The sequence below is a fragment of the Pteronotus mesoamericanus genome, unplaced genomic scaffold (genome assembly GCF_021234165.1).
Source record: "Pteronotus mesoamericanus isolate MK-2021 breed Mesoamerican mustached bat unplaced genomic scaffold, CSHL_Meso_final contig_116, whole genome shotgun sequence".
NCBI lineage: Eukaryota > Metazoa > Chordata > Mammalia > Chiroptera > Mormoopidae > Pteronotus > Pteronotus mesoamericanus.
This window is the reverse complement of record NW_026555027.1, coordinates 35244022-35260461: the sequence shown is the minus strand read 5'-3', so window position 1 is coordinate 35260461 and position 16440 is coordinate 35244022. Positions and strand designations below refer to the sequence as shown.

The 16440-nt window shown below is 39.0% G+C and overlaps 1 pseudogene; it reads left to right on the top strand.

Annotated features, from left to right (window-relative positions):
- The first annotated feature begins 208 nt into the window (after nucleotides 1-208).
- Nucleotides 209-16440, top strand: part of LOC129072277 (probable dimethyladenosine transferase) — a 111230-nt pseudogene continuing 94998 nt past the window's right edge.

Below are 16440 nucleotides of genomic sequence, written 5' to 3'. Positions count from 1 at the left end.
TCTGCCCGAGCTCGGCTGTGTGTGCGCCTCCCACTCGCTTTCTCCCCTTTTTTTCCGTGTCTCCGTGTCTCCGGATCGGACGGGCTCCCCCGGCCTCCGATCCCCGACTCCCGCTCGCCTTTCCGGCGGTGTCTCCTCTCACCAGCTCCGTGCGCTCGGCGTCTGCCACCGGGACACGACGCCCCCCGCCCCTTGGCCGGTACTAGGGATGGAGGGTCAAGGCGCCGCGGGGAGGCGGGAGGAGGGGCGAGGAGATCCGGAGCAGGTGGGGGGCTCCGGGGACACGGGGCGGGGGGTGGGGGGGTGGGGAGAGGCGGGAGGGAGAGCCTTAGAAGAGAAGATGCATCTGCTCTGTAAGCGCCAATGAAGAGAGGACAGAGGGGGCAGGAGTGGAGAAGAGCAGAGAACACCCCCCAGGAGGAGGGGGGGAAACGGGCAATTTGCAAACTGCCAGGGCGAGGGATGGTGAGCGGAGAAGGAAGCAGGTTGGAGGGAGAGAAAAAAAAATAAGGACAAGTTTCCACCTCCCCCAAAAAACCGAAGCTGAAAACGGGCTCCTAGAACGGGGACTTAAACAGGGACTGGCCGTGATGTAACGGGTGGCTTCAAAAAAGAATTAAGTATCGTGTAGTTTTTCCTGCACTAGGCTCAGCACCATCTCGCTCAACTCTGGTAGATGACCCTCCAAGTAAAATGGCATTGGCTTTATGCAGACACGGCAGCTGAATTTCCTCCACAGTGGACTCCTCCTGAGGTATTGATTTGGTTTTAAATGAAAAGTAAGCGTTTGGGAAGTTCCATGAACCCCAGTGCTAAAGAAACCACTCAATCCATTAAAGTTATTTTTTTATTGTTTTTATTTTTGTCAGAGGATGGAGGTGAGTGGTCGGCACCAAGACAGGTTTAAAACAGCTACCGAGGTGGCATTATTTTTTCAAAAAGACAAAATGGGCTTCCTAAAGCAGGTAAAAGGTGGCTGGGGAACTCAGTTCCCTTGCTGCAGGAAGAGTGAGAGATTGAGATTTAAACTCCACCAGATGATTAAACCTCCAGCACCTCCACCCCTCCCCACCCCACTTCCCCTCGGAACTGGAAAAGGTGAGAAGGAGCAGGGAGGGTTGGTGAGAGGTGGGGAAGGAGAGGGAGAGGCTGGGAGTAGAAGTTCTCGGCCATCCCCGGGATCAAGATAAATACCAGAGCTCGGCGGATGCAGGAAGATCCCTTACCTTTCTCTCTAAGCCCCGTTTGCACCTGATCTGCAACCATAAATACTTCGAGATGCTTAGTGTGCAGCCAAACGATGGCCGAATGTTAAACAATTCTTCATGCTCCCTCCCTTTTTTAAAAAACAGGATCAAAAGAATGTTAATACTGTTCTCGTTATCCATCGGCTCCAAAACATTCCGCTTTGTCGGGAAGAGAGAAGAAAACCAAGTGCTTGGACACGCGTATCTGTATTTATGTATTATGCGGTCGGTATATAAACATATATACGTTTTCTGCATAGAAATCCAAAAAGAAAAGCACCACAGATGCCTCTGAAAGACGGAGGGGACGGGGAAGATAAAAACTTGGCAAACCAAATGTATCCAAAGATTTCGTATCAGGAGCCACCTGCTCCAATTTGTAGAATTCCCGAGAAGATTTAGAAGGAGAAGGGAAAAAATAAAATAAAATAAAATAAAATACCCAAAACACACACTTGGAACTGGAAGACGACTAAGACGCGTGGAAATGGAAAGGATGAGAAGATCTCCCGAGGGTACAGATCCGTCAGCTAAGTGAGCAATCGCCTCGGAAAATCACAGGCGGGGAGGTGGCTGCAGATGCGTCCCCTGCTCCGGTCCCCGCCGCCGCCGCCGCTGCTACCTGTAGACACGCGCGCACACACCCGCACACACGCGCGCACACACGGCACAGCCTCCTCTCCCACTCCCCCTCTCTCCGTGGCGTTGCCGGGTTCAGGAGTCTGAATCTAGCTAAACCCATTCTTCAGACCCCATCCTGTCCCCTCAGAGCCACGATTTCCTCCCCTGCCACCCCCTCCTGGCCCAGTTTATTGCACAACATCCCCCTTCCCTGACCACCCCCCGCCCCGGGGCAGGAGCTGCGATCGCACTGGGGGTGGGCTTTCGGGGACGTGCGTCTGGGGTGGCCAGCTTGCTGCTGGTGATGGTTCCTCTCTTTACAAGTTTCGCCCTCTTCCCTCCCTCCTTCCCTCCATCCTCCCTCGGGGACCGTGAAACCTCCGCCCGCAGCAGGGGCTGCACTAGAGGCGGCAGGAGGGGTGAAGGCCCCTGGGCGTCACGTGTGACGTTCGCCAAACCCCTCCGAGGAGCTGGCGAGTGGACCCGCACCGCCGTGGAACCGCGAGGCCTCGGACGCAATGAGTTTCTCTGTTCTCGGTGTCACTGTGCTCCCTTTCCAGGCTCCTTCGTCTTGGAGACTGAGAATGTGAAGTTGGAGGCAACAGCCTTAGACTGTGCCTCTTCAGTCCCCCCCTACCCCCCGCCTTGGTAGGTCTCTTGTCACCAAAGTCCCCCATCCTCCGCCCCCCGCATTTTCCGTTTCCACCAGCTAGAGGCAGAATAAGCTCCGAATTGTAGCGTCTGTTTTAGTCCCGTTAGTGGGAGTAGCGTAAATGCAGCGCCACTCACTGCCTTTGGCCTCTTCCCCCTGGCTGCGCCCACATCTGCTGCTGCTGGATAGGTGACTTTTAAAAATTCATCATAGCTAATCAGTGACGGGTGTGACTCACTGTACCGCAGAGTTTACACCCACCTGCCTCCTACTCGCTCTTCTGTGTGAATTTTAAAATGTGAATTGGGGGACAGGGCCTTGCCAAAAGAAGCATTAAATTAATTGATTGCAACGTGTAATAATCAAAACAACAACAAAAACAACAAATCTATTAGTAGGAAATCAACAACAACAAATCCACTAGTAGGAAATAGCTAGAATTCAATGACAGTGTAGAAAAGTGTGTTGTTGTTTTTTCTTAAGACTTGCTTCATATATCTCAATCACATGTATGTTTTAATCTGTAAAGTTCTGGAAAAAGAAGGAATTTTAAAATAACCAATACTTAGAAGTTTCCCTAAAGTATAGCTTTTTTTAAGACTTTATTTCTTTAGAGAGAGGGAAAGAGAGGAAAAGACACATCTATGTGCTGTGAGAGAACGGGTTGCCTCTTGCACACTCTCAGTCAAGGACCTGGCCCGCAACCCAGGCATGTGACCTTTCTGACAGGAATCTGAGCCGTGACCTTTTGGTTTGCAGAACAATGCCCAATCCATTGAGCCATACCAGTCAGGGCTGAAGTATCACTCTTCGTTAATTAGTAACAATAAAGTAAGGAACCTAAGTTTCCAACATATGTAATCTGATTTTTTTAAAACTATCTTAAATATGACACATCATTTCTTCTTCTTAGAAGGAGTTTAGTACCATATTTCCCCAGACCTTTCCTACCTCCTGATGGCTATATGACTCCTTTCTGCATTCATATAGCTCTCTGCTTATACCCTCAAAGAATGTCTTCACGGACTACTTTGTAAAATAGTATTCTCCTCCCCTTCAATCTCTGTCTCCTTGACAGTTGTATATTTGCTTCAGAGTACCTGCTAAAACCTGATTGTATTTATTTGTTTATTATTTGCTCCTCCTCACCAGAAGGTAAATACCATGAAATCAGAGACTTAGTCCATTTTGTTCACTGCTGATGTTAAACACCTGGAAGTATGCTTCATTCATTCTGGTTCTCTATACACAGAGGAAGGAAGGAAGGAAGGAAGGAAGGGAGGAAGGGAGGAAGGGAGGAAGGGAGGAAGGGAGGAAGGGAGGAAGGGAGAAAAGAAGGAAGTCAATTTTACTCCTGTATAACAATCTTGAGGGCATGATTACGGACTAACTCTAACTTCAGCCAACAATTGAACATAAAGGCATAGGAATTTGCTCAGATGTTCTTGAAAGGCACTTCTTAAAAATGTATGTCTTACTTAAAATACATTAAAGCCATAATTACAGGACATAGGTCCCACTTTTTTGAGATAATGTTTAGAATGGACATATATTAGCCCTAAATGTGTTCATAAAGCAATGATACAGTACTACCTAAGATACTTTGTTCATTTAAGAGCCAATGACACTTTATTACATATGACTTAAGATTCTGCATTTGCTCATTTCCCAGTTTTACTGTTTTAAAAAGTATATCTAGATAATGTTCTTTCCTTAAGTTCTAAAATTCTTTTTTTATAAGTGTTTAAAAATCTGAAATTTATAGAAACAGATATAAATACCTAAAATCATATGTATAATATATTATAAATTTAGTTCTTAAATAAGTCAAGATTGCTTTGTATTATTCAGTAAATGATCTCTCACTCACCAATCCTTTGAGTACCTATCTGTACCTATTACTTCATTACTGATCAGTCAGAAGAACTATAAGACATGGTTCCTTTCCATTTGTACAGTATCTTTTGGATAAGATCATACCTAGACAATAAGATGCCTTCATGCGCAATGCAAAAAGATTTTCCAAGGAAGGACATTCCAAACAGAGGAGCAACATATGCAAAAGTATGAGCTCCCTGGAATGCAAAATGTATTATTAAATGCAGCAGCTCAGGTTAGCTCAAGCCTGGGAGGCATGTAGAGGAGTAGCAAGAAATGAATAAGAAGGGTTACATAATGAGGAAACTTGTGTGTCACACAATGAAATTGGGACTTGACCCCTAGACAGGGCCAGTGGAGGGTTTTCAGCAAAGAAGTAGTGTGATATATTTGCCTTTTAGAAAAGCCTGTTCACAGCAGCATGGGAAGTGGATTAGAAGGAGAGATAAAACCAAAGGCAGGAGACTAGTTATGAAATTATTGCAGTGATACAGACACACACACACACACACACACACACACACAAAGATGCAAGTGTCTGAACTACATAGCGGCAACAGCAAAAAAAATAAGAAGAGGGCACTGATATAATAAACACTTTGAAACTGATTGGCTATGGAATGTGAGAAAAAGTTTTAAAAGATTCTGATTTTTGAGCTGGAGCGACTGGGTGAATGGTACTGTCACTCATATCATCTTTACGACTTAGGGATTTTTAGGATATCTATCTTACAGATGGAGGAACTAAGACTTGGATAAATTACTAGACCTAAGGCATAATAGTGTAAACTTTAAACTATGACCTCTGACTCCAAATTCAATTAACTTACCACTATGATACATTATCCTCCTGAGCTAAAATGAATAGGTATGAGAATATGGCTTTCAAACATTAATTGGTTCAAGGTTGTATTTAATTGGAGTTCAGGAAAAAAACCATTTAAGTTGAAGATCCCTGGTAAATGTCTGAAGTTTAACTGTTCTGCATTGTTAAACAAAAAGAAGTCAAGAACTGCCTAAAACTTCAATAAGTATAAAAGAGAGAGAGAGAGAGAGAGAGAACAAATCCAAAGAAGCTAGATCAATTTGAAGACTGAATTTCTAGTTAAACTTATAAGATTAATTTGACTTATTTTATGTGGAGGAAAGAGAAATAACTCATGACCTGAATAAATTTGTCTTCTAGATAAACAGTATTTTGTTTTAAGAAATTTGGAGGACTGGTTTCTGATAATGGCTGAATAGGATCCTGTTAAACTGACCTTCATAAAGACAGCTATAAACTTTGGACATGACACAAAAAAAGTATCAGATACATAAATGTCCTTTGTAGTAAACAGAGCCAGCAGATTCCCATATGAAAATTCACACACAGAGAAGGGGAACTGGATAGAGTGAGTTCCCATTGTTGCAGATATTAACCTGGAGCCAGGCACAGTCAGAGTGGTGGGAAAACCAGTGTGATTCCTTGGTTTGAGGAATCAGAAGATTGAATCAAGGGGAAACTAAAAGGAGACTCTCAGGGAAAATCAAATAGACATACGGGGATTGCTCAAATTTTACCTGCTCACATCTTTGATTAACCCTGAACTATACACCTGTGCATTAGATCCATAATGGCTCAGTTAAAGAAAACAGATCTCAGTTAGTATTGGAATTATTGCTCAAAGAGTTGGCAGCTAGAATGAAACCAAGATCATTTTTTGCAAAAATAAAAAATAATGTTCTTGAGAGAAAAACAATAGAATTGAGAGTCTCTATAACTTAATATTCACAATGTTCAAGATGTAGTCCAAAATTACCTGACATACCAAAATTCAGGAAAATGGGGTGTGTTCTCAAGAAAGAAGAAAATCAATGGAGACCAAACCCTAGATTATATGTATGTAGAAATGAACCAACGAAGATGTTAAGATAGCCATTATCACTACTCTCAATAAAGTCATAGAATGTATGTTTGCAGTGAGGTAAAGAGGAGGGAAGGAAGGAAGGAAGGGAGGAAGGAAGGAAGGAAGGAAGGAAGGAAGGAAGGAAGGAAGGAAGGAAGGCAGGGAGGGAGGGAGGGAGGGAGGGAGGGAGGAGAAAGATAGTTAAACAGAAATATAAATAGTAAAAAGAACATTCTAAAACTGAAAAATAATATGTAAGAAATTCACTAGATGAGCTTAAGATTGAAACAATGGAAATGACTGAGGAATGAGTCATGAACTTCAAGGCAGAACAATAAAATTATCCAATGTAAAGAACAAAATCTAAAGAAAATAAACAAATAATATAGAGTAGACCAAAAAGGAGAAGAACAGTGAAAGGGTCAAAAAATATTTGAAGAATAAATGAGAGATATAACTATCATATATTGCTGGTGGTATGCAAAATGGTGCATCCACTTTGGAAAATTCTTTAGCAGCTACTTATAACAATAAACATGTATTTGTCATAGGACCTAGCAATTCCTCTCATAAGTATTTATCACAAGAAATGAATGTAAAGGTCTACACAAAGATTTTTGGACAAACTTTCATAGCAACAGGTGTTCATAATGGCCCCAAGCTGGAAACACACTAAATGTTTATTGAATGGTGAAGGGATTAACAAACTGAGTTACAGCTATACTTTGGGATACTATTCAGCAACAAAAAAGAATATTTAATATCAAAAGAGACACTATAAAAATAAATTTAAAAAACACACTAAGTTAGAGAAGTCTAACACAAAAGATTGCTTGTTTCATGATTCTAATGATATGAAATTCTAAAAAATGCAAAATCATAGTATCTTCTGAAGATCAGTGTTTGCTTACAGCCTGGGTTGTTTAGCTTACAGTGGTAAAGGATCATGATGGAACTTTTGAGCCTAGTGTAAATGGTCTATATCTTAATTGTAATGGTGGTTCTGGGCTTACATTGCCAAAATTCACCAAACTCTACACTTAAAATGGGTGAAATTTATTCTAAGTAGATATAATAGAGCTAAGTAAAAATAAAGAGATGGTATGTAGTTGAAAAGCTAATGCTGTAAAGATTTTGCAAAGGAAGCTAATGAACTTGGACTTAGTGTGATTCATAGTAGGAAGAATGTAAGTTCTCATTTATGAAAAAAAAATGCCTTAAAATGAATATTTTTTCAGTAGAACATGAATTAGACTAGAAGAGGAAACATATGGGCTAAGAAATCTGTTCGGGTCATCAGGTGAAATCTTATATGTTAAAAACTGGAAGGGAAAGAGAAGGATCCATCTGAAAGATTTCAAAGGAAGAAACTAATTGTGATATTATTCACTAATAAAAGAAAAATTAAAAATACTACACATAAATGTAAAATTAAGGTAAGAAAGCATTCATCCAAAATACTTCATCAGTGTACACATTGGGAGAGAGTTAGAAATTATACTTTTTACTTTTTATACCTTATACCTACCCTACATTGAACATTTTTTTCAGTCACTCTCTATTAATAATCTTTCTTAATTCTTACAACTAAACTATGATTTAAGTTTACTAATACTATTTTATAGATGAGGAAACTGAAGCCCCATGTTTAAGCAAATTGTTCAAGATCACACAACTGAAACAGAGTATAGCTGGATTCAAACTAAAGTCCAGCACAAAGTACATAATTTTTAGCCCTAGACTATCTTGAATAAAAATAAATTATTAATATCATCACAAACTGTAATGAAATTAAGGAAAATACTAACTGAGAAAAAAACATTGAATCTAGCAACACTTTTGCAGGAAAAAATTTGAGTAGAAACAAAAGAGGAAGATCACTGGGTGAAGAAGACTGCCTAGTCAAGGAATGGATGGATAGGAAGGTGATACAATTCTGATTACCTAGGGTTTTCCTCAAAATCTTCAACAGTCTTCCATCTTTACAGTAAAAACACAGACTACTTTTCAACATCATCCACTCTCTGTGTAATAAAACTGACAAAAACTAACTCAAGCCTAACTAAACTAACAGCAAAACAAGCAAACTCTTGAAAAGCAAAAACATAGTGTATTGGGTTATGTAACTGAGAAGTTTAGGGTGCATTGAGCTCCCATCATGACTATATTCAGAGGCTTAATTGAGGTCATTTTTTTCTCTTTCTTTATCTTCATTCCTTGGCTTGCCTCAGCTTTATTTTCAGGCAGTGTCTCTTTAGGTCTGGAGAAATATGACTGTCAACAACTCCAACACGCCCTTCATCCGGCATCCCTAGGGAAAATTACTTTGCAGGACTTTAAATGATTTTGCTTGGATCACACACTCTTTTCTATGACTAAAGTTAATATGTTTAGCAAGCCCAGGAGACACTATATACCCCTGTACGAGGTAAGGGGGCCCAACAAGAGTTACGCAAACAGTGGATGCTGATGTAGGAAAAGCCTAGGATCATTACCAGGAAAAGAGAGGTAAAAAACTTTCTGGGCAGACCTAACCTACAGCTGTAATTATAGTTTATTACATGCACTCCCACATTTTCTCCCATTCACTCCTTTGCAGTTCCTTGTCTCTAGCAAAAGTAAATTACATGTTGTGAAACCTCACTTTGTGCTTTTTCATCTCTAAGTCTTTGTTCAATTTGTTTTTGCTATTTTGAGTTCCTTCTATGAAACTGCCTGATGAAATATAAATTCTAGAAACTAATGCCTTGAACACATTAGATGCTTAATGAATGTTCATTGAAAGAAATTGTCTAAGTAATTCATTAGACATTCAGGAGACAAGAAAAGGCATAGGACAGTCACTACCCTCAAAGAGCTTTTACTTAGAAGTTAGAGAAAACAATATACAAATAATGAAAGTATAAAGCAAAACAGTGCAAGTGAATAAATAGAGTAATGGGAATACAGAGAAGGAAAGAATCAGGGTCTGAGTGGAGGAGGAAATGGACTTCAGAAAAGCTTTTATTAAGAAGGAAGTATCTGATTTAGCTTTTAAAAGTGGTTTAAATTCAGGGCATACTTGTTTTGAATGAATAAATTAAAAATTAGTAAACTGATGTAAATGTACAAACCAATAAAGTATATAAAATTTAAACCACCCATGAAGAAAGGAAGGTTAAGCTCTTAACTCCATAAGAACTGAACATGTTTGGAGACGAGAAAAGTGAAATGGCATATATTAAATTCATTAACAAAAAAATCTGACTAAGTGTAATAACGAGAAAAGGTGAGGAGAATGAGGTCTAGAAAATACATGAAGTATTAATGCCAACTCTTTTAAGAAAAACAAATCTTAATTAGATTTAGAAAATAAAGACACTATAGAAAAATCCCTTTTTTAAAAGTAAGTGGCTTAAAATTAAAATGGCAAAGATTAGTTGTGAGTGGATTTTGCTGCTTACAATGGATAACTGTATTTTGTTTTAAATGCACTCAATTATAATTTATGGACTACCTTAAAGTCACAAAATACTTCCTCATAAAATATCAAGTGCCTATTTCTTAATAATCTACTTCAGCAGAAAGTATAAAAGAGGTCCTCCAGTATTTGTATATAAATAGAGGTGTTAAGTGCCCCTAACACATTAGGAAATCAATATAAATGTTTAATGTAAAGGAAACAAGAAATGATTTAAGTATCTTCACACTCAAGTTGTGGATAATTACCTTCTCACATTTCTTTCTCTTTTTCTCTTTTGTCAGAGAAATAAAAGTATTATATTTGATACCTAAAATAGTATTTACAATTTTTTAAAGATTTTTTATTTATTTTTAGAAGGGGGGAGAGGAGGGAGAAAGAGAAGGAGAAATATGTGGTTGCCTCTCACATGCCCCCTACCAGGGACCTAGCCCACAAACCAGGCATGTGCCCTGACTGGGAATCAAACCAGAGACTCCTTGGTTCTCAGATCAGCACTCAATTCACTAAGCCACACCAGCCAGGACTAATTACAATTTTTAAATTAATGAATCAGATGGCAGGTCTGAAGTGCAGGTTCACATTTATTCTAGCATTCTCACAATGGAAAATGTATTAGAAGAACTCAGTATTTGTTACATAAATATGAAAAGGAATCTTTTAGGTTTTACCTTAAATCCATATACTTCTATGCTGAGATTTCTGTTTATGTAACAGCCACTTAGAACTAACTATAACATTTTGATCACTAGAAGGTACTAGATATTTGCTCCTACAGATATAGGGAGCTAATGTAAAACTTAGAAGGATTCTCTAATAGAAAATTTTCCTTATAAAGGTTGCATGTGGAGGGAGAAACCAGGTATAAGGAACCTGTAAAGTTGTTAGACTTGATGAGTAAAGTGCACTGAAGGGCCATTCCATCATTCTGGGTCACACCTCATCATTGTAGAATCCAGAGAAACCCCTTTTCTTTTTAAATTTGGTAAGAATTTCAAATATGGCCCCATCTACTCTGTATGTTCTTAATACACTGCAATATACTGAGGGGGAGGGAATGTGAAAACAATGCACCCCCATGAATTATGCTAAGCATTTATTTCTCAGCTTACCTTCTACAGAACACCTCCAAGCATCCTGCCTGGTGGCTAGATTCAATGATTTGCATACTTGCATCTTACAGGTCTTAACTTTGGTCTATATTTTTTTAGAGGTTTCTTTTTTTTTTTTTAATTGATGTTCAAGTACAGTTGTCTCCATTTTCCTGCCACCCCTTTCCCCTGCCCCACCCACCCCACCTCCTACACTTACTCTTACCCCTCTTTGGCTTTGTCCATGGGTCCTTTATACATGTTCCTTGATGACCCTTCCCCTTCCTTCCCCTATTATCCTTCTTCCCCTTTCCCCTCTGGTTACTGCCTGTTTGTTCTTTACTTCAGTGTCACTCATATTTTGCTTGCTTTTTTGTTTTGTTGTTTAGGTTCTGCTTATAGGTGAGATCATATGGTATTTGTCTTTCGCCACCTGGTTTATTTTACTTATCATAATGATCTCCATTTCCATCCATGCTGTCACAAAGGGTAGGAGCTCCTTCTTTCTTTTTGCTGGGTAGTATTCCACTGTGTGAATGTAAAATAGCTTTTGGATCCACTCACTTACTAATGGGCACTTAGATTGTTTCCAGCACTTGGCTATTGTAAATTGTGCTGCTGTGAACTTTGGGGTGCATAGCTTCTTCTGAATTGGTGTTTCAGGGTCCTTAGGATATAATCTCAGCAGTGGAATTGCCAGGTCAAAAAGCAGTTCCATTTTTATTTTTTTGAGGAAGTTCCATACTGTTTTCCACAGTGGCTTCACCAGCCTACATTCCCACCAACAGTGTACTAGGATCCCCTTTTCTCTACAACCTCCCCAGCATTTACTGTTTGTTGATTTATTAATGATGGCCGTTCTGACTGGTGTGAGATGGTTTTTCATTGTGGTTTTAATCTGCATCTCTTTGATGGCTACTGATGCTGAGCCTCCTTTCATGTTTCTCTGGCCCCTCTCTATGTCTTCCTTGGAGAAGTGCCTATTCAGGTCCTTTGCCCATTTTTTAATTGGATCATTTATCTTCCTGAAATGGGGTCCTGGAACATTCCTTTCCATGCATTTCCATTGCTTTATCTTTTCCAACCTAGTCTTCTCAAACTGAAACATGTATAGTTCAGCTCCAATATCCCCTCTTGCATGACATGTCCTCCCTTTTACTCCCCAAAATGGGAGTAATGCTTTTCTTCTGAACTTCTCTGGCATTTCATCTGTAATCATTTTGTTGTAAGCATCACTATTTGACTCAGAGTGATTTTATGAATTTCTCGTCTACTTAACTGTAAAGTGATTTATGAGATTTTTTTTCTCTTTTAAAAAATTTGTTAGGGTATTTGGAACCTTGGTTATCTCGTACATATAAATACATCATGAACATTTTTTAATAGATGAATGAATGAATAAGAAATACAGTCATATCCAGAGATACTGTGTTTAGGTTCCAGACACTGCAGTAAAGTGAGTTGTAATCTTACTGATGGAGGGTTGTGACTTCAGTTTGCAACAAATGCAACATCTGTGGAGCACAAAAATAAAATAAAATAAAATAAAAAAACAAGGATGCCTGCATGTTAGGAAGAAGAGTAGTTAAGAGTTTATTGCAGTTATTCAGTGATGTCCACACCCTTCCTACCAGGATGATGGTAGTATATACTAGGGTGCTGGCAGTGGAAATGGATCGAAGTGGAAGATTGTGAAAGCTATTCAGGTAATAGAATTGATAGGACATGATGAGGAAGGTGAGGAAGAGGGAGCATTCATTTAAGATCATCCCCAGATTTCCTGCTTGAGGAAATGAGCCACTGGTTATACCTACCATTTACTAAGGTAGAGAATTCTGAAGAACTAGCTGTGTGGGGGAGGAAAATAATTCATTTTATTTGAATATGTTTAATTTTAAGTGCCTGTGAAATCCAAGTGGATAAAACCAGCTAGGTAGGTGATTATGCTGCAGTACAGGATAGCACTATGAACTTATACTTTGGAATTGTCAGCCCTTGCATGGTAACTGAAGCTGTACCAGTGAGTGGGAGAGATCATTAGGGACAGTTTGTAAACAGGGAAGAGAAGGGGCCTAGAATCAGAAGAACAGTAGCATTTTTGAGTTTAGGTTAAAAAAAAAAGAACATGAAATACTGGTGAGAAAGAGCAGAATGAGAACTGGACAGTGTCCAAGGGGGACATCAGTGGCCTCAGTACAAACATTTACTGTGGCATATTCAGAGCGGAAGCCAGACTGAAGTGTGTTTAATCGTCAGTGAGAGGAGAGGAAGTGAAAACAGCAATTATGGAAAATTCATTCAAAAAATTTGATTGTAAAGAGGAGGACAGAGATAGATTTGTAGCTGAAGAGTGAAACTGGGTCAGAGGAAGTGTTTTTGTTTGGGGGATTTTGTCTTTTTGTTTTTTTTTTTATATTATTAGAGAGATTGATTTTGAAATGATGGGAAAAAAGCAAGTAGAAAAGGTCAAGTTAATGATAACAGAGAGAAAGTTGATAAGAATGTAGAATGGCCCTGAAGCTAAAGCTAAGGGAAGGGAGATAAATACAAATATAGCTCAACTTCTAAGTTTGATGGGAAGTTAAAGGAGCTTTTGTCTAACAGTTTCTACTTGTTCAGTGACATAAAAGTCAAGGCCATCTATAAACTGTGTGCATGTTTTGTAGAGGGATATTGCCAGTTAGATATGACCAAACCATATTTTAAACAGCATAAATACATATATTTAATAGTCATTGAAGCTAAAAACTGAACATAATATCACTAATAAACCTATTTAAAATTTTCTTTGTATGTGAATAAACTCAACCATTTTATGGATTTGGGTTTGTAAGGTTGGTAGGTAGAGCCTAATGTAAAATGTTTACAATCAAGACAGCTGGTATAAAAAAAAAATAAAGGTACAGGTCCAAATAGTTCAGGGCTATGACTACTTATGTCTCTCTCATTCCATGCTTTGTCCTAGGAGTAAATAACTGAATGCAAACAGGAACATACATGCTATTTAATTTTGTATACACACATAAATACAAATAAGAACAATAGGCAACATCTATTAAGAGCTATCTATGTGTCAGGAACCATTCTAATATCTTTGTATGATCTTTACAATAATTCTAAGAAATAGGTATTATTTTCTATCTTTACTATATAGCTGAAGAGATTGAGACACCAAGTTTAAAGAACTTGAGAAAATTTGAGAGTCATGAATTACCGCAGAGGGAGTAATTGCTGGGACTAGGCTCTATGGCTATATCCATTATCTATCTATCTACCTACCTACCTACCTATCATCTGTCTGACATCAATCTATTCATCCTCATTACCTTTGTGATTAAATTCCATGCACTATTCACTGTGTACAATTATCCAAGTTGTAGTTTTGGCTCAAGTATTTATCTGTGTTGTCAAGCATACATTGTTTACTATGTGCATTTGTTTACTTTTTATTACTAAATGGAAATATGAAATGGATCTCACCTAAATTCCTGGTCAAGATGGCATCATAGATTCATGTTTAAGTGCCCTTCTCATGCCAAACTTAGATCAGGCCTTTTGACTGGGCCATAGGATGCCCAAATATTTGGTTTAACATAATTCTGGGTGTGTCTATGCAGATGCTTCTATATAAAATTAACATTTGAATCAATAGCCTGAACAAAGCAGATAACCCTCCCAAATGTGGATGGATCTTAATCTATTGAAAGCTTGAATAGAACAAAAACCAGAGTAAGAGAGAATTGTCTCTCTTTGCCTGTCTGTCTTTGACCTGAAACATTAGTCTTCTCCTTTTTTCCAACTGATTTGAACTGGAATGTACACCATCAGCTATTCTGTTTCCTGGCCTTCAAACTCAGACTGAAACTCTGCCATTGGGTCTCTTGGATCTTCATTTTACAAACTGCAGATTTTAGGGGTCCTTAGTTTCCATAGTCACGTAAGTCAATTTCTTATAATAAAATATATGTATATGTATGTGTGTACACACACACACACACACACACAGAGAGAGAGAGAGAGAGAGAGCGAGAGAGCACACAAGTACCAACAGAATGTGTATTTATATCCACACACATTCTATTGGTTATATTTCACTAGAGAATCCAAATACAGAAGTAATGTTAAAAGACATGATAAAATGTCTCCGCTAGCCTGAAATAGAAAAGAAACACACAGTAGTGAAGAGAGTTAAGGTCTAGATCTGCTAGTTTCTAGATCTGGGATAACTTAAGGGGACATGAGGAAGCCAACTTCTGCAAACAGAACGGGACTAAAACATTACTATACAGCCAAGGACATTGTGTTGTGATATCAGGGGTTAGAACTGATAAGAATGGTGACCCTACCTAGGTCTTCTTCTCTGAGCAGGGCAAGGGGCAACTGTGCAGCCAGGACAGGGAGATGAAATGTGTGGTATTGCCGTATGTGTATCAGGAGCTCCATGTTACAAAAACAAGATCTTGTTATGGGCTTGGGACCCAAGGATAGAGACCAGTAAAACTGCTACAAAATATGATGGGCACACACACAAAGAAATCAACTACTCAAAACATACATACAAACAAACAAACAAACAAAAACCCTGCAAATTTGTATCCTAAAGAATAACTGAAAAACTATTTTTGAGAACATCAGTTAACAAACATTACAATCCAAAGACAAATTCACTTCCAATGAATTGAATGTAACAGAGCAATCTAAAAAATCACCTTAACATAAGTATAGTTGATATCATCAAAGAGAGAGAAGATATGACACCCAATACAAATATAAACTAGGAATCAAAAATAATCAACTGTAAATCAAGAACAGAAAGTATAAAAAAAGGTAGTCCTAGAAAAAAAGTTAAAAATAATAAAAATAACAAAAAACAAAATAAACGTCCAGACTTAATAAATTTAGAGATCATATTGAAGACTCACCCCAAACATAACAAGAGCAAGATAGTAAATATTTTAAAAAGTTACAGTGCCTGGTGCTCCTGCTTAGGATTTAGGCATATGGAAAGTATTGCTCCTATCCTAGGAACAAAAAACAATCTGAGAAACCACAAAATTACACCCTCTCTTCAATCCATCAGAGAGCTAAGTTCTCAGGGCAACTAGTCATGTAAATTCCAAGGAAAAAGACGCCTGCAAGCAGAGACAGGGCACAAGCACATTTCATCTGTGGTTGATAGTGTGAGGAGCCGGGGATATGGATGCCAGATGCACACAACGGGTAACAAGAATTCAGCTAAAATGTTCAGGCAATTTGTGAGAGAAAAGATTTCCTGGGATCCCGCCCCGCCTAGCCCCCCACACACTCAATGGGAATCTTCACCTCCTTACAGTCTCTTCTCTATAGGCTTCCAGTGATGCTAAGAGAAAGACTGCTGGCAGGGTTAGTGACTAGAGAAAACTTCTGTCAGTGGTGCAGCCTAGAGAAGGGAAGAGGTCCTTTCTGCAGGAAAAGCAGGAAGCCCCATCCAGATCCTAAATCCTATGGAAGAAAAACCTTCAGTTACTGCAGGAAGGGCAGCAGACTACCATCGCCCAGAGAACAGTTGAAGACCCATTGCAGCTGGGGGAGGAATAGGAAAAAAAAAGAAAAGTCTTTTACT